The sequence below is a fragment of the Castor canadensis genome, chromosome 3 (assembly GCF_047511655.1).
Source record: "Castor canadensis chromosome 3, mCasCan1.hap1v2, whole genome shotgun sequence".
Lineage (NCBI taxonomy): Eukaryota > Metazoa > Chordata > Mammalia > Rodentia > Castoridae > Castor > Castor canadensis.
Window position 1 is genome coordinate 134,750,688 of NC_133388.1, and position 21,597 is coordinate 134,772,284.

A 21,597-nucleotide genomic window follows, 5' to 3' on the forward strand; every position below is an offset into this window, starting at 1 on the left:
TTGATGTTTTTTTCGACTCTGTCAATCAGTAGGTGGCAGTCTTGTTAAATTGACATTTTTACCTACTTGGGGTTCTCTTCTCTAAGCGACAAGCAATGTCATCAAGGACTACTGCTATTCAGCTTCAGAGAACACATTTTTGTGTTTAGAAAGGAAAGTGATTGAAAACAATTAGCATATGTGTTCCATAAACCTCAGGTACGTTAAGACATCATGCTGCTCGAAGCTGATTCAGTGAGTGCCTAAGCATAACTGAAACCAGACATTTTGGTAAATGTAACATGCTAGAAAAATTAAACCTGATGCTAACTGCCAATGAAATTATGACCTCTGATTGCTGTTGAGCCACACACCAACACAGCCTGAGGCCAGTGTGCTGAGGAGCTCAGACAGAAAATCTGTTACTGGTTTGCCATTTATTTGAGAGATGTGAGTTTTAGTCTGTGGTGTGTGTGTGTGTGTGTGTGTGTGTGTGTGTGTGTGTGTGTGTGTGTGTGTGTGTGTGTGTGTAGGGAGAGGAGCAGGGAGCAGTGAGATTTCAGAACCTAAATAAAAATAATCACACCATGTAGTAGTCTTTTTTAAAATTTTTTTCAAACTTTCTTTTTCTTACTGTTTTGCTGGTGTTACATATTCATTTTAAGTGTTGGGTTTATAGCAAAATGTTATTTTGACCAGACCTGAGTTTGAAATCCCAAACGGCATGTGAAGTGTTTAGAACAGCCAGCCATAATCAGGGCTGAAGCTCTGTGGGATGGAGAGGGCGTTTAGGCACCTGCTTGCACAGGAGCCCCATATATCTTACCGCTCTGTCCTGGGCCCCTAGAATGGTTGTGGGAAGAGGAGGTGCTCGGTAAACATTTGGGTGCTGGATGAAGGCACACTAATTTGGAAATAGCCAAGGTGTCTGTCTAGTCCAGAACCAAGTAACGCACACACTTGGCAGGCTTTCCTGTTTCAGTCATGAACCTTCCTTTGCATTCAGCCTCCAAATACCCTAGAGGCCTCCCTTATACTTATCTCTATTCAAGTTTTAGTTAAAAATATTAGTAAAAGAACTTTCCAGGCACACATCCTATATTTGAAAAGGTTCATCTGACTAAAGCTCTGGTTTAGATCTGTTTCAGATCTAGTTAATTTTTATAAAATCTAGCCTCTCTCTAGCCCTCAGCATTCAACTTGGTCACAAAGATGACATATGTGAAGCCATACAGTAATAAAAGGTGTATTTTTATGTTGCCAGTCCCTTCCAAACAAATTCTTCTCTCTCCATGGATTTGTGAGGAAGGGAGCAAGAGATAGAAGTGGAAAGAAACTCAAACCAGCTGTTCCTTAACAGAATTAAAATCGTGACCCCCCAACCTCTTCTCCAAAGCATCTATTTTCCAGGCAGCCCTCTCCCAGCAAGCAGCAAGTTCCAAGGAGGAAAAGACTTTGACCTTGTAACCCTCCCCTGCTCTCCTGAGGTCTATAACCTCAGATAAGAAAAAAGGAAAAGCTGGGCTAGGAGCCCTCACATGCTGACTGTGAATTTAACATTTGTAAAACAGGTCATTCTTGGAAAACATGGAGAACTTCTCAGAATTAACAATTTAATCTTATTTTAAGAGATAAATGATAATTGTGTTTTCAATAACATACTTATTCAAGGTTTAGAGAGTTTCTAAATCAGGGGAAGACATTTCTGATCTTTACTCAGAAATACTATTCTTCTGTTGTTGGTAAACTGTTTTTTTTTCCTTTCAAGCATGTGATTAGTGGGGGAGGGAAAAGGAAAGGAGGGTGGTGGGGGAGGGGGAGAGAAGAAAAGAAAAAAGAAAAGAAAGAGGCCACAGTGCCATGAAAAGAGAATTTTTTTCTCTCGGGAGAAGGAAGTTAGGAAGAGGAAAAGAATTGAATTCAAGGAATGAAAGCTGCCCTAAAGTTCCCTGTGGATGCCATTGTTAAGCTCATTTACTTGTGATTTTGCACTAACAGCCATCCCTGATCTTCCAATGCTGGAAATGACTCCATAGCACCATTGTTCTTCCTGCTCCCTGTTTGTTTTCCCATACTAGCTTTGTTTAAAACTTATTGTTCCTAGGTTAGAATAATTCTAAGAATTGTTCAACATTTTGGTTAGCTATAATTAAGTGTCAACAGCTTGAAGCTTTTACCTGCAGGGATCAAACTCACTCTGTCCTGGCTTGATTAATGCAAAGTTTGATGCAACGGCAACAAGGATGTCCTCATTCTTCAGCTCAAGATTTTATTTTTGGTGGTGGGACTAGGGTTTGAACTCAGGGCCTTGAATTTGCTAGGTGGGTGCTCTACCATTTGAGCCATGCCCCTGGTCCCTCAAGAGCATCTTTGCAGAATGATTTTAATGAAAAGAGATTAAACAATCAAGAGCAGTCTTTGAAAGGGCCTAATTAGCACCTTGGAGAATGAAAATTCCTGTGTAAATGTGTTTATGGAACTGCTGCAAATCCCATTTAATGAACAACAGAAACACACACTGCTGTGCTAGCATCAAACATATAGAGTACACCCCGAAGATTCTTCCATGAGGTACACATAATCCTATCAATGCTTACGCTTTTAAAAATTTCCACAAGCTGGAGGCATGGCTCAAATGGTAGCATGCCTGCCTAGCAAGCATGAGGCTCTGAGTTCAAACTCCAGTACTGCCAGAAATAAAAATTTCCACAAGATTTTAATGAGGAACTGTAATCTTTCTTGATTACCTGTTAAAATTTAATCCCTAGGGCTGAGAGGCAGCTCAGTGGTAAAGCACTTTCCTAGCGTGAGCAAAGCCCTGTGTTTAGTCCCCAGCAACACAAAATAAATAAATAATAAATTGCTAGAAGAATGGAGAATATGAAGCTATTGCAACATTTCACAGCAGAGCCTCAGTGTGTGTGTGTGCGGGCAGGCTCAAATTAGAACCCTCACCTTCCTTCACAGGTCCTGAAACTCGGTGCCCTCTGGGAGCCTGAGCGCTCTTCTCTGTTTTTAGAAGTCATCTAGCTTTCTATTTGTCCTCTTAGGAGTCTAACTTTAGGTTTTCATTTTTTGCCCTTTGGACATTTTTAGTCTTCAAATTTGTTTTAAACCCAGACAATAGATAACCAAGACAGGAGACCAGGGCCTGATTTAAGAGCCCCTGGCTTGAAGCAGAAGGGGCCCTTGACCCATGGAAACAACAACAAAATTCAAACACAAGGAAGATTCCATAGACATCAAAAACAAAAATGGAAGCTTAATCCATCTCCAGGTGTCAAAATATACTCCCCAAAACCCTAACTGGGTGCTTCCAGCACAAAGTGCAAAACAGAATTCCATGGGAAAATATATTTTCATCCACCAAACAGACCAAACATGCCCAAAACGTACTTTTGAAATACACTTCCAAAAAGTATGTGACGGTGCTTTAAGGATTTGAAACCATTCCCAAATCCAAGTCTTGGGACAGCATTCACATTTCCAGGGCCACTGCCAAGCCAGAATGTGTTAGGTATCAGCCTGCAGTTGTGGGGCTAGGGATGCTTAAGGGACACCAATTTTGGGTGTCTGGCCTGTGACCTGCCCTGGGGACAGAGGTAGGCATTATGACTGTGCCCATCTGAGCTGTCAAATGGGTGTTTGTTCACACAGGTGCTTATTCACTCATGGGTTGGATTGTCTACGGAGAGGTTACTGTCTTCCTGTACTGTTCTGGATACTGAGGATACAGCACTAAACACAACATACAAAAATCCTCACCACTTAGAACTAACATTCTAGTGGGAAAGCCATGCAAACAAAGAAACAGTAGAGCATATTTGATAGTTCTAAGTGGCAAGGAGAACAAATGCAACAGGTGAGGAGTATGCAATGCCAAGTGAGGATCTAGGAAAAGAGCTTTGTGGGCAAAGGGCAGAGCAAGTTCAAAGGCCCTGAGCCAGGATGGAGGAGCCAGAAGAGTCACCAGGCTGGTAGGTCCCAGCAAGGGGCTTGTCAGGAGACTTGACAAGTGTGGACACATTAACAGTCCCTGCCCCCAAGGTACTTACAGTGTGACAGGAAAGACACTAATTAACTTCACAGTGATAAACTGATTACAATGGTGGTGAAAACGGCAGAAACTCTTTGGGGTCCAAATCTTTCTGGAGAGTTCTGAAGAACTGACATTATATTTTAGTAGTTCGGGGAGGGATGGCACAGCCTACTGTTTAACTTTGACACTTTGGCGATTGGTGAAGCAATCAATGAACAGACAAATGGCTGTATGCTAGCAAATGTTTCAAAATCACTGAGTAGCAGAGATAGGAACAGAATAGACTGTCTATGCCAGATCTCTGTGCTCAAATAGCTGTGGGGTGGGCAGGGAAAGGGGGCATGCACTGGACAAGCCCTAGTTCTCTGAAGGAGAGAGGTGGCATTTAGAGATGTCAAGGACACTGTAGACCTAGTGAGCGAGAAAGAAGACCCTGTTTCTCTTTGTCCCCAAATCAGACACCACAACTGGTATGGGAGCTGGAAAGAGATCAATTCTGTTAATTGCTTTCTGAGGGATGGCAAATTCAATATCTTTGTATAAGGGCTCAGCAACAAGTCCACACACACACACACACACACACACACACATACACACATCTCTCTCAATCACAGCACAAATAGATTTTAAGGAAGAATGGTGGCCCATGCAGGGCAAAGTTGAGATTATTCTTCACTAGGAAAAACTTACGATTAATTACTAAACTTTGCCATTGCTAAAGCACTGGCCCACTGTTCCCATTCTGGAGCTGGTGCCTCCCTTTTCAGAAGTCCTGAAGCACCAGGGATACATCACCTTCTTGATCCCTAAGGTGTCCTATGTTGACACTTTGTATCCCTTACAGAGTGGGTTCTTCCTTCCCCAGCGTAATGGCACACTACTTCAGTAAGAGCCATTTCTTGTACAGTTGAGCATCACTAATCCAAAAGTCTGAAATCTGAAATGTGCTCAATAGCTACTGACATGATATCCCAAATGGAAATTTCCACACCAGACCTCATGTGATACATCCACAATCAAAACACAGGTACACTTAAAATATTGTATAAAACCTCCTTCAGGAGGGGTGAGCATGTTTAAGGTACACTATATGGATGTATGCTAATTTAAAAATAAAATTTAGAAAAAATACCTTCAGGCCTATGTGTATACGGTATATTATGAAATACCATATCATAACTCTATGTATATGCAAATATTCTAAAATCTGAAAAAATGCAAAATCCAAAACACTTCTGGTCCCAATCATTTAGAATGCAGGACGCTCAGCCTGTATTTCGTGTGGCCTTCAGGCAGAGGCAGGCAGACATCCAGTGTCTCTCACTCGCACAGTCTGTACTGTGTTGAGATAGAATTCGTGCTGAAAGTACAGCAGTGTTTAATGTGAAAAATGAAGAGTCAAAGAAGTTAAACAACATAGAATTTGTGCTGAGATACTGTGACTTTGACCCCAATTTACATCTTCTTCCCAGAGTCTGTCAATTTCATATAACACAGACCCCTACCCATGCCAGTGGCTGGTCATGACCAGGGACCTTTGTGACTTGCCAGTTGTTTGGAACTTATGGGACTCCAGCTCTGAAATGAATCCTTCCCTTTGCTCCACTGCTATTATGTTCCAGCCTGGAGCTTGGATGTGTGGCCTCCATCCTCCAGGGCAAGCCCCAACCTTCATGTTATCCCCAGCCCTGAGATGATTGGCACTTCAGAGGAACATCGTCCTGAAGGAGAGCCACTGTGGTTACTGGGTCTTTGCCATGGGGCGAGGGGGGTGTGCATATAGAATGCCATTAAAGGTGGTGAGTGTGGGTTTCAGCATGTCACATTGGCAAAGTGCATCCAAAGTGGGAGGTTGGAGGCCCAGGAACCCAGATTAGGCTCCAGTCACAGCAGGGGGGAGCAACAAGGGCAGATGGCCACCCTCCCCCTCAAGGTGTGGTGTTGGTCCATGAGTACTAGCCTGCAACTCTGCGCTCTAACATGACAGGTTCCTGCCATCATCTTTCAGCTAAATACCACAAACCAAACTACCAATGTTTACCCTCGCCTGGCTTTCCTTCATGTGACATGGCCTGTGCTTTACAGAGTAAAATAAAATAAGCAAGCTTCAGTTACCAGCAGCCCTCGGCTCACAGACGTCAAAGCCCTCACAGGGCTAGATTATAAACTGCTCCACGGATGTCTGGGGAACACTGCCAACACATGAGGCAGCTGAATGCAGCTTGGGTACAGGGAGCGGGTGGAGAGCCACAAGGCATAGGATCTCACGGCCAGGCGGTGATTGTGCATTCGCTTTTACAACTCTGGTTGTACTGTTTTTTGTGGGCTTTTTTTTTTGCCTTTTTGGTTCCTTCTGTCATTATTCTTGGCATCATAACTCGAGCTGACCTTTTTCTGATCCATCATCATCTCTGGCCTTCTAGGGGTGGGCCACAGACTTGTTCTTTTGGATCAAGCCCCAGGAATAACTCAGATTTTGTACAGCGGCTCATATGCAAAATATTAAGTTATGGCAGCATTTTTCTGCAAATATTTATTCTGCTTTGATACTGTAGTGGTTGTATTTTTCCCCCAAGCCTTTCACTTGTACTGTAATTATGTAAAAATACACCATATGATTCAAGCTCATTTAGGAAAATTAATAAAAAGAATTAAGATAGTTACAATGGGTCTTATTATCTGTGCCAAGGAAAGTGACGTACCAGCCGGCACATTGATGCTCTCCACCACTGAACATGAAGCTAGAAACACAAACTTGGAGAAAACCTGAAGCCTTTGGATAAACAGAGACTCTGAAGACTCCGAGCCAGTTTGCATGTTACGAAACGGAACAATGTGAAAAGGTTACAAATGTGTCTTTGGAGAGGTTGAGTTACCAACCCCAATTTCTGAGGTCCCAGGCTATACCTGCCCATGTTCCAAATTTACTATGAGAACACTAACACCAACCTGGCAATGAATTGTTTCAATACCTTCCTTTACAAAGTAAAAATGAAAGAAAAAAGAGTCACTAGAGAACTAGTTGTTTTCATTGTGTCCTGATATTAGGATGACTACTGAGACCGGCTGGAGGTGACCATGGCAGAGGAAATGATCCTTGGTTGAGTTATCCCTTCCTATCTGTTGTTAGGCAATTACATCTGAGGTTCTGAACTACTCACTGAATAGTACAGACACTTGCTTGAGACCTTTGACTTCTACAGGGTGCTAAAAAAATGTACTCCTTGTATTTCTAAACTTGAAAATCTCTACACAGTGCAGGGGTAGTTCTAAGACTTTACTGAAAGCTTTTTTTGACAAGTGGTCATCAGTGTTTAAAACTGAAAAAGTCAGGTCCCCTGTGGATCTATCTACACTGTCCTTGTTCTCACAGAAAGTTTAAATCATAAAGGTGGCCTTCCAGGGTGACTACTGTTGGAGTGACAGAGGTTCTAAGGGAGTGATTTTCTACAGTGGCTTTTGAAAATAACTTGTGTCTGACTCCGTAGATATTTTGATAACTTCTCTGGAAAAATAAAGTAAAATGAACATTCTGACAGCTGCTCATTGACAGCGTCTATGATTCAGAAATTCTAAGGAGGCAAAGGGTAGCCCAGGATGGGAAAGACTTGAAGAACCCAGCTTCTAATTAACTGACAGATCTGGTACATCAAGTCCAGCCTCTGTGGTTAAGAAATTCTGTCCATGAGTTAGTCAGTTTGCAGAAACCAAGTTTCACTAGTCTATTTCTCTCTGTAACAAAGAGACTGCTCAGTCGAGGTCCTGTGTACTGATACTTACTGGAGTGGAATAACATGATCCCGATTCTTCCTAAAGGTGTGCCCAAGTTCTGACATCACATCAATGCGATAGAGCTTACAGGTTACCCAGAACCCTCTGTCCCGCATCATGGACCTCTGCATGCCTGTGGAACAACCCATGGGGACAAGCCTCTGCACACTGGCTCTTGCTGGCAAGGCCTGTCATCTGTCTGGAGCCACTGGTGACCTTCACATTGCCCTCATTTTCCCATCATAGTTCTTCCTCACAGGAGTAAAGGGCGCACATTATCTACAGCTAAGCCCCAGCAATGAAGAACAAAGGGAGTTTTGAAATTTGCCTCACTCTGCTTGAGAGTTTGGGGAAATGCAAGTCAAGGGGTTAAAACAGACCTGGACAAATTTATCTTTAAGTTCCTCCTCCAAAGTATCCACTCAGCATACCACTGGCACCAACACATATTTTAAATCAATATTTTAATATCCATATCTGTTTTGATAGGAATAAGATGACACAACTATAGAAGCCAATGGAAAAAGAAAACAGAACTGCAAATCTTGGAAACTCAAAAGAGGAATTTCAACATCTACTTCTGAGAGTTGGTAGGTAATAAGATGCAACTTATATAGACACACACTGCTTTCTTATTGTGTCTTACTTATCAAAAACAGGGTCCTCGTGTATGTAATGTCATAGTATCATTTAGGGATCATCTACGTGTGAAAGTAGGAGATCAAGGTGCTTGTGTTAGAAACCCAAGATTTGAATTAGAGTTTTTAACAAAGGTAAGATTCACTCTGAATCTGTTTATACTGATATCCTTAAACTATTTAGAGATTAAAGTCTTTATTAGAAGTGCCTACAGATGGTATGTTGCAGCAAAAGATAATCTGAAGTGTTTAAACTATGTGTTGGCATATGTATATAGTTGGGTTAAATATTTAAGATCATTAAACAAAAGTTTGTAGGACTTGCATACTTATTAATAACTAAAGAAAGGATGTAAATGTGTTTGCCAAATTCCAATATTTTCTTACAATATTAATTCCTTTTAAAACATTCTACCTAAAAAGTAGGATGTACTACTTTTTATAATACTAAAATACTTTTTATAATACTAAAAAGTAGTATTATACCACTACTTTAGCCTGTGGGTTTCAGAAATCCCAAAGGACTCATGTGCAGATAGTACCTTCTTAACAGGTACCGTGTTAATAAATATATGTCAGTGTCACTCTGCTTGGAGTTCCTCCTTTCTCGCCATGAATACCTTCTCTACCAAATGATTATACTAAATATATTTGTCTTTATTCACACTCTCAACCTTAGGGTGAAAAGTCTTGCTTAATGAAAGCCAGAAAGAATTGAAAATAAACTTTTAAAACAAAGTGGGCTTATTTAGACTTGTTCAACACTATATTTGTAATGGATTGATTTAATTGATCATTGCGGCATGTGTTACATTTGATCTGATGACATCAATACTTACAAGTGACTTTTAAACACAATGAGTACTTAATATCAAGTATAAGATCCATCATTCATTGAGTAACTTTCAATTTGGGGGAAGGGAGAGTGTTGGAGGAACAGCCCCAGGGCATGAGCCTCACGTGTGCTAAGCTGATGCTGCATCACAAGGCTACACCAGAGCCTCTATCTTTTACTGCTGAAGTTCTGTTTTGTACAATACACAGGCATTCAGTACATTCTGTATTCCTATCACTGATACTGCACACAAGGGCTTACGCTCAAATACAGAGCTTCATTTATGGTCTAGTTAATACAAGAGGATGTGGCATTTTACAAACATGCAGGAACTAGTGAAAATGCTGCAGATCTTTAAATGCAATACAGGGCAATGATTAGTGTTTGAGAACATGTCGAACTATATTCATAATTTTATCCTTAAAACATTGAGCATGTTTTATCATGTTCAATGTATCATGTAACTTAAAGTACGACAATGAAAGACTAAGGGCCTCACATAATTATTACTTAGAACGGCAAACAAAGAACTTAGCAAACATCTAATATAAATGCCAGTTTCTTGAACGTGGACTTGGAGCTACTCTCCAATAAGCTTTTGATTTACTGCTGAACTGACTTCTTGGCTTCAGTGGACCTGCCCATCACTTTTGCAAACATAATTTGTCACTGGCCACAGTCAGTGTTCTTTGTAACTTGTTTCCTTTCTTTTAGATCTATTATTCCTGCTGAGAGGATCTACTGAAGAAGAATTTTTCATAGTGACACCAGCTCTAGGCTTGCTGGGAATAATCACATTCTCATCAAAATCATTCTTTTTATTGCAAACTTGCAACCAGAGCATGGAGAATTTTCCAAACCTGGAGACCTTTCATCCTTTCCTGCAATCACTTTTAACCCTCATTGCTATTTGAGGAAAATGAATTCCATACTGACTTACCTACAGCATTTAATTAGAAGCTTTCATTTACACAGAAATGTTTCCTTTTGACATGAGAAATGAACAATAAGGTGTAATGTAAAATAGGTCCAATTTAAGAAAGTGTTTTTTTTTTTTCTGGAGTTTTTCTAGTTATGGCATAGATAGGTTCCAACTTAATACCATTCCATGTCTGCAGATTCATCTTTGTTGTTGTTTGTTTATTTTGTTTTGCTTTTGTGTTTTGAGACAGGGTCTCCCTATGTAGCCCAGGGTGGCCTCAAACTTAGTGTCCTTCTGTCTCAGTCTCCCAAGTGCTAGAATTCTAGGCAGATACCACCAGGGCTGGCTGCAGATTCATCTCTAACTGCAAACCATCTGTCAACACAACCTTTAAATAAATATTCTCATGAAATCAACTTTAAAAATATTTAATATTTTTATCTAATTGATCTTTTTTGTGGGGGAATGGAGGTAGTTTAAAGGGAAAAGGAGACCAATTTATTAACTGTAGTTAACTTATATGGCCAGGAAATTTTATGATTGTAAGAAATATTCAATTTTGTATAAAAGAATGTATAGCTCAGAATAAATCAGGTTCTATAATAATATTCTTAGTTAATAAACTTTTTTCTAAGCCAATTTTCTTCGCCATGTAATTATTACTGACTCCAGAAAGAAAAATACGAAGAACCAGACAAAAGAACTTGCAAGAGGGGAAAAAAAAAAGGAAGAAGGAAAAAAAGTTCCTCGTGAGCGGCAGGAAGGGTTCCATCATCACCTAACCCCCGAGGGGTGGCGAGGCCCTGGGAGAGGCAGCTTGTATAAAGTCCTTTCTCTTCCGAGCAGCAGTGGAACTGCAGTCCACCACTCTAAACCCTTGTGTCTGACCTCCTCCTTTTATAAGGCCCAGACTTTAGGAACGGGTAAATGACTTAAGCTCCTTTAGCTTGATGGGAACTGTGCTACCAGATCAATGTCCTCTTACATCATGAGCCCTGGTGCACCCCAGGTTGTTGGGGGTGAATACAGACAATGAGGAGGACTTCCTGAAAGGAAAACTAAGGAGCAACTTTGTCTGCACTCACCCCTTTCTCTACAACACCAGCCCTCTTCCTAAGAACTAAACATTCAGAGCTCAAATTATCGTGTTTTGGTTATATGTTATCAGGGAAAATACAATATTATAATCATTAACATCACACATCCACAGTATATGTTAAATATGACCTGGGGCCAGTTCACGAGGAAACATACAGGATCAATGTTCTGAACTGTTTTATTCATTTAGTCATGCATTTCAACTAATTATGACCGAACAAATACCTGCTTGTATTCCAGGCATCAATCACTCACAAATAAATAAGACACAGATCTGGCCCTTAATTTGGCCTTTGTAAACACGGTGAAGTTTTAAAAAGGGTGCAGGTGACTGTCACTGTGGTTTTCTCTCAGGGAAGGCACTAGAAGACTTGCAAAGTCCTTTCAACCCAACCTGTGCAGCAATTTCAGACACATTTCCCTAAAAGTAGAGCTTTGCTCTGTCAGGGAATACAATCTCCAACACGGAGTATAATCTTATTGGGGGGGACAGCAGTTAATGCACTTCACTTCTGCCTCCCTCAGTAGATGTAGTAGAAAAACTCAACTAGACATACTTACAACTGAACATTCAAGGGCCGTGACAATGGCCATAATGGCGCTGGTCCCTCACATGACACCAGGAGCCTCAGATCCCCACCAGGGGAGTCTTGATTGACCTCGCCTCCTCTCTTGCCTGTCCCCAGATAGCAGGTATGGTCTATTACTTGCTACCGTGCTCTCTCTCCTTTCTTGAGGGCAGTGCTCCTTGGGTAAACTTTTCCTAGTTTCTTTTCTTTCTCTCTGTAACCATCACAGCAGCTGCCATTACCCAGAGGCCCCCTAAAGTCCTGCACTGATGGATAAGCATGTGAGTACTTTTGCACATGACTTCTGTGTTCCCTGCCTGATGATAAACTCTTTGAAGGAAGAGGCCATCTTTTATGTGTCTTTCCTCCCTAGTCACTTCCTCACAGTCACTGTCTCACAGTCACATGGATGTCACTGAATGAAGCCTCCCAGATCTGACTGACATGACTGAGATAGGAAAGAACAGAGCTCAATCAGTTAATTATGTTAATCAATGTTAGTGCATTTGTGTTAAAAATCAGTTTTGTGAAAATGAATTTGTTTTGCTTGATTATAAAATAATACATATTCATGTGGAAAATTTATGCAGCACACTGAAGAATATATTTAAAAAGTCAGCCTTAAAAGTAAGCACTTTTCCTTCCTGTCCTTCATCTGCTCATCCATGCAAGGTTGCTCATGGTTGTACAGAATTTACACTGCAGGAAGGAACACAGGCAAAGAAGCAGGTAACACCAGGTATATGTATTCTAGCTATTTCCTTTCCATTCAACAATAGGTAATAAAGACTGTTTTATAACAACTAATTGCCAATATTATCTTTAAGATGCTATGCAACATTCTATTCTGCATCTCATTTTTCTTTTAGTCAAGTAATGGCTGATGGATGGTTTCCAATATTTTCTTGGACTGCTAACTTTAGTAGGGCAGCAATTGTGTCAATTGTTCTCATGATTCTATTTCTAATATTGAAAATTGAAAATAATACTTGGTATACAGTTGTTGCTCTGTAAATGCTTGAGCGAGTGACTATTATAACACACATGCTTGGACAGATTATGGCCCTGTTCAGCTATCTGAATTTGTTTTGCTTGATTATAACAATTGTCCTTAACTGATATTTTTAATCACTCAGCTCTCTCAATCTTGTTCATTTTATACCTTTTCTTAGAACATGCATCTCTAAAGCCTACTCCATGTGCCCTGCTGGCTCCTGTTGGTCTTCCAGTGGTGGTTTTACTCTTACCCTCATTTTTCTGAGCACAGAGTATCTTCATCTTGTTTACCCTGATCTCTAATGACAGTTTTACAGAATTAATTTGTTTTAAAATTTCCTTGGATTTTGGAAAAGCCCCTCTTGCCAATTTCCATTAGGCCTTGGCCAATTATGAAGATGAATTCTGCTTCAGATTGTTAAAAACGCTTTGCCATTGTGGTAAGTGTGAGTTATTCATATTGATCACCTAAAATTCAAATAATTTTCTGTGTTTTAAAGTAAGTATTTCAGTTACCACATTAAACAGGGAAACGTCTGTAAGGTCTTTCAGCTATTTATTTTCCAAGCTGTTTCTATTATTGCTCCATAGAAACAGCTTACCTGTAACTCCAGTTGGACTGCATTAGCACTTGGTTATAACACCTTCCACCCACTCAAAAGGATGATTTCTTGGACAGATGAGTTCCCTTTAGCTTTCTGACAAAATGCCAATACTAGAAGATAACTCTTAGCAAAGTATTTCCAAAGAGGCAAAAGAGCTCAAAATCACACTGCTGTGAAGCAACACCCTGTTCCAGTCCTCAGCCCTCCACCTGCGTTGCAAAGGAGCAGCACACAACTAGCAGCGAAAAGAATCCAGGACGTCCAAAGCCTTTCTTTGGGAACTTTGTTGGAATAGAGGCTCCATTGTAACCGTCCTGAAACGAGAGAAGCCTCTGGGGACTGCAACTTAAACACATTTTGGGGAAGTTGGAGTTATAAGCCTTCTCTTGCACTATTCAGTCTTAAAAAGAAAGAAAAAGAAAAAGGCCACCTTGAATTCCTTTTTCTAAGCATACTTCCTAGCAAGGCACTGGACTACACTCTTGCTTTACAAAGTAGTGCTCTCTCTAGACTGATGGCTTGCAAGCGTCTGCCAAAATCAAAGGTCTAAACTAAAAGCCTGTCACAGGTGACACCAATGGGTCAATTTGACAGGAGTTAGCAATGAAGCCCGCTGTGGAAAAAGTGGACTTTCCATTCAATGAGATCAGAATGGAAGGTGCTCCATTTATCGTGGCCCTGCTGTGTGGGAGATTCTGAACCTGGACTCTACAGTCTTCTAACTCCACAGCATCCCTGTCACCTTCTCGTAGCTTGTCAGAATTGGCAGTGTGAAGGTCACACACCAGTAGGAAGCAAGGAGAATATCCATGTGTCTCCGTCTCTGAAGTATCCTCTCTTCCCTCAGATCACCCTGCTTCCTAATGGTGTCACTAAACTGACAAGGGACCATGACCAAACTAGAAAGAGTTTCATAATGTGAGTGTCTCACAGGATGACTGCCACTTAGAATGACCACTTTCACCTTGTATAATCATTTATCACCTTGTATAATCATTTAACTTTCCAAGTCAGGAATTTCCTGCATACATTTAGATTCTGGGTTTCCAAACTAGGAAACCCACAGGGACCCTACCCCTTCAAGGCCTTGTTCCTGGGAAGGCTCCACTGACTTGGGGAGCAATGGCTTCCTGCTCCTGCTCTGAGCTTCAGACCTGTGCAGTTAGTGGCTTGCTCGACACCACTTGTGTCCACCACACACGCGGCAAACTCAGCTTCTCAAACCCCAAGTGCAGTGCCAGCTCACTCTACCTTGCTACTCAGGCAGAAACAGAGACCCCTGTGGTCCTCGCCATCTGCCTGGCTGCAGCTCAAATCTTACCTAAACCACTCTCATCAGCTTTCCCAGCAGCCCTGACCTCTGCTCCCCCTCACAAGCCCTGGGGATCTCCTGGCTTAGATGGCTGACACATGACTGCAAAAGTCACCTCCAGGCTAATGCCAAACTCTTCAATGATCTGCTGTGGCTCCACGTAAACCCAACTTCCTCAACAGCATACAGAACCTTGCATGATCCGATCTGCCCTGGCCTCCCTTTCTGCACTGCTGTCCCCCAGGGCTCTGTGTGTTGTAGCAAGTCAAGCTTGTTCCCAAATGCCATGCTTCGTCAGGCTAAGTGTCACTTTCCAGGAAGGTCACCTCTCCAGCACTGTCCCCCAGTCTGGGTGAGTCATTCTGTCTTTGGGCCCTGCTAACTTCCACACATATCACAGCCACTGTGGACACCATCCTGTGATATTGTCCCTTAACTTATCTGTCTCCACACACCTTCTAGGCTCCTTCAGGACAGAATGTATTTCACCTTCTTCCCTCCATGCCTACCTAGTGTGCAGAATGGGGCACTCATGGTCAGTTGATAGCAAAGCAGCTCTTTTATCTGTCATGGAGAGCTGCTAAAATAATATTTCTGCCTTCTCAACAACAGGAATGTGTGTCTGTCTGTCTGTTTGCTGCCTGACTGCCTACTGACCTATCTCCCAACAATTCTGAGGTTGCTTGGCAACTGGTTTGTAGGTTTGTAAGACAGTAAGAAACAAAGCTTTCACAGAGCACATGGAGAAGCTCCATGCAGTTGCTGGGGTTGTGCTGGGCTGTGACATTGGGTTTTAGCACCAGAGAGCCATTCATGTCCTTCACATTGCTCAGGAGGAACAGCCAGGACCCAAGTAGAAAGGTAAAGGCAGCGTAAAGAAGCCAGGCCTTCAATCTCAGCCTTACCATTATCTAACCAAGTGGCCCTGGGCAAATGCCAATCCACCTTAATTTCCCACACATGGGAATGGGAGCTACCATCAATCATATGCCGCTAGCAACCTTGATGCAGAATCAAGGTCAATGCTGTTTTATGGACTGAGCGACCTCTCACACCTCAGGCTCTGCACTGCTCTGAGACACTACCAGCAAGTTCTATGAGCTGTCCCTCAAAACATAAGGCTGGAAGCCAGCATGTAAAGGAAAAAACTTAACAGCACAACAAAGCAACACGTGTCTCTCGTCATGAGGCCTGCAGCCTCACTAGGAGGATGGAAGCCAGGCCCAGCAGCTGCTTAACTGCCTGCTGATGTGCATGCAGCTGGTGGGGCGGGGAGCAGGAGCAGCACTCCAGGACAGCTGGGCCAGGATGCGCTTGCTGGTGTGTGTCACGTGATCTCTGTTGGCATTCTACATGAAGACTCGGGCGGCAAACCACTTATCAGCTCATCCTCTTCATTCCCCAGCCCTTCCATAAGTCCATTTCTTCCTCCTCAGTCGTGCAGTGTTTGACCCAGGGAAAATGCCTCAGAAGGAGCAATGGCAGCTTTGACCTCCTTAGTGCTTCCTGTGTGCCAGGCTAGTTCACAAGCGTCTGCAGCACAGACACGAACTCATTCCAGCCTCACACAGACCCTATGAGGTGCACCTCATCCAAAGGTAGGGTAGAGAGTGGCCTATTCATGAATGAATTCATGAACCATGAATCTGATCTCTGATACCTCTAGAACTGTAAGTCATGAAACCACATAAATGTAGGGCTTTGAGTCAAGCTGGAATTGGATCATGATTCTATTCGATATTTTTGTAAGAAATATAAGGCTGGGTGTCGTCATGGGCATCTGTAATCCTAGTTACTCAAGAGGTAGAGATTAGGAGGATCATGATTTGAGGCCACAATCCAGGCAAAAAGTTAGCAAGACCCCATCTCAACAAAAAAGCTGGGAATGGTGGTGTGTACCTGTAACTCCAGCAACATGGGAGGCATAGGCAGCAGAATAGTTGTTTGAGGTCAGCCCCAGGCAAAAATGAGAAACCCTATCTGAAAAATAACTAAAGCAAACAGGGCTGGGGGCATGGCTGAAGTGGTAGAGTGTCTGCCTACAAGGTGCAAAGCTCTGAGTTCAAACTGTAGACCCACTGAAAAAAAAAGAAAAAAAAAGGAAAAGAAAGAAATATTAAGTTGGGGAGCAGAGGTTAGAAGGGTGGAGGTGTATGGATGCATGGAAATATCCAGTGAATCCATTAGCATGTACAACTAATGTGCTAACAATAACAAGGGAATATTAACTACAGGAAATTGAACTACAAAGAAGACAATCTTTCACCTCAGCATCCAGAGATAAGCCACTGGTCTCCATGCGCTCTCCTGTCACAGTGGTAGCTGCTTCCCACTCCACTTCCCGGTCTCTCTACGAGCGTCACCTCCCTCAGACATTCTGATCATCTTAAACATGACACACCGCAGCACTTTTCCTGACAATCGCAATGCTTTTCTCTTGCGAAGGCCCTGATTAGGGACTTTGCTTATTTCTTGCGTTGAATTATTTCTTCATGTTTTTCTTAATGAGTTTCAATAGTCTTAGTTTCTGTTTTCCTGGTTACAAGTATTTTGCTCCTAATATGATCCATAGTTATTAAAATAACACTCATTTTCTTTTTTGATTATAGAGTAAGTACATGTTATAATAAGAATTTGGAATATACAGATACTCTGCCTCCTGAGTAGCTGGGATTACAGGCATGAGCTGTCATACCCAGCCACACAAAATATTACTTTTTTTTTTGTGGTACTAGGGGTTGAACTCAGGGCTTTGCACTTTTTAGGCAGGCACTCTACCACTTAAGCTACTCCCTCCACTCCCTCCATCCATTTTGCATTGTTTATTTTTGAGACAGGGTCTTGCTTCATGCCCAGGCCAGACTGGACTCCAAACCTCCTATTGGTGCTTCTCTGTGTATCTGGGATGACAGGTATGTGCCTCTGCACACAGCCATTGTTTGAGATGGGATCACATGAACCTTCTACCTCCACTGGCCTCTAACTGAACTTCCCAAATCTTCTCCTCCCAAGAAGCTAGGATTACAGGCCTAAACCACCACACTCATCTAAAATATTACGTTTTAAAAGAATTTTTTTGTTTAAAAATATTATAGCTCAAGGAATTTTTTACAAGCTATACCAGTACTTCAGATCAAGAAACAAACTGTGATCAGAATCCCATGATTTAGAAATGCTTACTATAACTATTTGCCTTATCTTTCATTAGCAAAAATTCTTGGGTGTGTAATTAGTACAAATAGTATCAACCATATTTAGGATCTCAAAGTTTAGTGCCAAATGACCATCAAAAATTCTGACTTACACCTGTAATCCCACACTTGTAATCCCAGCTACACAGGAGGTAGAGATGAGACCACTGCAGTTTGAGGACAGCCAGGATCATCAAATGGTTAGCAAGAGCCTATCTTAAACAACAAGCCAGGCATGGTGGTGCAGGTCTAAGATCTCAGTTATGTGGGAATGTTTGTAGGAAAATGCAGTGTAAGGCTGGCCCTGGGCAAAAAGTGTGAGACTGAGACCCTATCCAAAAAATAATTGGAGCAAAAAGGGGTGTGGTTCAAGTGGTACTCAGTTCAAGCCCCAGTACTGGCCCAAAAAATCTGATTTAACCTACATTTTCTCCTTGTATTTTATTTTTTTCAAAATTTAATTCTTTACCTGTATTTTAGCAGATAAGTAGAATAACCCATTTCTTCACTTTGTTTTATTTGAACATGCAAAATTTTTCTACAAGTTGGGTCTGCAGCACTCTCTCCTCCCATGGTTTACTGCAGGGTCGAGGTTGGGCCACCACAAATCTTCATGTGACTGGGGAGTTATAACTCACTATAAAGTTTGGTCGAGGAGAATGGTGGAGGGGTGACTTCAGCTACAATATATTGTAAGAACTTTTGTGTCACAATGTGCCCCCAGCACAACAGTAATATAATAAAAAATGTTTAGCTGAGGCAGATGCTGACTTACCATGTTTTATCAAAATTTCTTAGTATGTTTGTCTATTCTTTCAGATTTAACTTCAGACAATTTCATTATAATACAAAAAAGAGAAGGAAAGAAATTTCATTTATTCAAGTCTTCCTTTAAATCTCAGTAAGATGTTAAAGTTTTTTATATATGTCTCACAAATACTTTTTATGTAGGTCACTCCTTATCTTTCCTTTTTGGATTTTTTTCTTAGCTTTTGTGTTTTAGTTTGTTCCCTTAAAATTATAATTTAATTAATTCTTCTATACGTTATACCTCTAATGTAGAATGGCTGCTGATTTTTTAATTTAATTTTGTGTTCGTCCACATTTCTGAAGCCTAATGTCAATCCTAAGAAAATTCCCATTCATTTTCGTCTGTTTTCTATGTTTACCTAGTGTTCTGCAAAAACCAGTAATTTTCATGTCTTTCATTTCATCAGTTATAGTTATGTCTACTGCTCTGCCCCAAGGTCCTAGAGATGCACAGTAATGCTGACAGAGGACAATTGACACCTTTTAGTGACAATTGGCCTGTACTATTTTTCTGCTAGGTACCATGATGGCTCTTGGAAGGCGGTAATGTCTTTTCTCTTTCTTTCTTATTACAGGGGTGGAGATTGAACGTAGAGACTCTCCCATGTAGGCAAACACTCATCACCAAGCTACTCCTCCAGCCTTGTAAATGTCTCTTATTGTGTTAAACTGCTACCTACTTTGACTCTTAACTTTCTGATAAACATCAAATTATGAAGTCTTTGAATATAATATTTCTATCTTTAACTTTAGATAAAATAAAGCTAACAGAATATTATGGGAAATAAAGAAATGGAAAGGATAATAAAATTTGTATGTTAAAAACAACAATTTATAAAATACAAGTATTGTTTCTTTTTGGCCATTAGTTATAATATAGTTAAACTCAATATACTCAAACTCAACAAATGTATTTCACAAATTCAAATGTTATGTTTAATAACCATTCGGTACTTGAAAAACTTATATTCCCCCCAAACTGAGGGTTTTCATGTTACTAAGTAACAAATTAATGACAAGTCTAAGGCCAGGCAATCTAGCCTGAAGAAGGCAGAAGGCAAAGCCAGCTCTACTGTTGTCTATGGCAAGAAAGCCAGCACCGCTCTTCTATTCTAGGACAACACACAGGAACCCAGGGCAGCAAGACTCATTTAATAACCATCACGTGTCAGGCGTCGAGAGGGGCATTACCAGGATTAAAGAAATGTAACTCCTTATGTTTGCGGAATTCATCAGGAGAAAAACTATTTCAAAGCCTAGGTACAGAGCTGAAAATGGCAAGGGATGTGTGTGCGTGTGTGTGACATTAGTGTTTGGGATGCAATTATTGATAGTTCATGTAGGCACCTCTGGCTCACAGAAGGGACTGAAAGCCCAGAACAGCTCTGGTTTTTCCTGCAGCATCTTCCTCACCAGCTCAAGACCCTTTCCCAGGCACAGGAGAACCAGGACTTCATACACACACTAACCTGAACACTGGACATCAGAGTTCCTCTTTATTTATAAAGTCCTTTCTAGGTGAACTATACTTATCTAATGCAAAAAAATCAATACCTGAATTAAATATTTTACATTTTTGGAAGCACAAGGATGAGGCCTTATGGGGTGTTTCATTTGATGTCACTTAACACTGGCATGACTGATTATTTTGAAGAAGAGTTTTTCCTAGCTAAAAATAAACTTCAAAATAAAATATATTAAAATAATTAGTAGATAATAACTTCGGTTTTAGAGTAATAAAGTATTACTGCAGATTTCATCAAGATATAAACTCATTTTTCTGCTGTACAAGAAAAACCGTGTGACTTACTCTCTGTAAACGATGATGTCATTAGACATGGTCCACAAGCTTGGCCTTTGATTCCCCAAACCCAGACTCTAGTGAGACTAGAACCTCTGTCTGTGCCAGGCCTTTCTTTTAATAGAAAAGGTACAAACAAGGGGCTTACAAGGTATTACAAGGGGCTTTAATATTGACCTGGGATGGGAGTCTACAGACAGAAGGCCCCAGAAAAGGTGGGAGTGTTTATGTTGTATGTCCTGACACCTAAGAGTCTTTGGTTTGGCCCAATGCAGCTATGCAATCCCCCAGGTAAGCATGGTGTACAAAAGCTTCAAACACCTGTGTTCACAGACACAAGGAGGGGGCTCCCACCACTTCCCAGCTCTCATCCCTGCAGGGGGAACATGTCACCTGGTACCAGAGACCCAACTCCTGCCTTTGCTTGAAGGCTACCTGTCAACCACATGGGGTAGGATGATAATAATGCCAGTGAAAGCATATTACTTTACACCAGGCAGAAAGAGAAAATTCAGCATTAACTTTAATACTTTATTTTTGTTTAGACTTTTATCCATCTTTATAAAATATTTTCTTCTAACTGTGGAAAACTCCAGCAGGAGAACTGACCAGTGCCAGGTTAGGATGAAAACCTTTAGTGACTGAAAGCATTTCCTCACTGTTTTCAATAAAAACCCAGCAGGAAGAGCTCTTTCTCCACTCAGTCAGAAAGAGTCATACTCTACTGAAGAAGCTGAAATAGCTCTCCAATGCCATACTGTCATTTATAAAAAATGACTTCCATATAAGCTTCACGGTTCTGCACACGGGGACCTTTTCTGTAAAGTGACGCACAGGACATTAGTCAGACTAAGAAATAGTTAGGCAGAGGTACACTGTGGGCTAATGGCTAAACCTGTCTCTGGTCGGGGAGAATACTATATCCTATGAAAACTGTCTCCCGGTCAGTCACACTCTTTAACATGTCAACTATTTTTAATGACACAGAAAAAACATTTCTTCTCTTAACTTTTCTTGATGTGTCAATGAAA

The 21,597-nt window shown here is 41.2% G+C and overlaps 1 protein-coding gene across 5 annotated transcripts in view; it reads right to left on the reverse strand.

The window, feature by feature from the left end:
• Positions 1-21,597, reverse strand: part of Eya1 (EYA transcriptional coactivator and phosphatase 1) — a 308,539-nt gene that overhangs the window by 16,885 nt on the left and 270,057 nt on the right. The gene's annotated exons all lie outside the window — the stretch shown is intronic.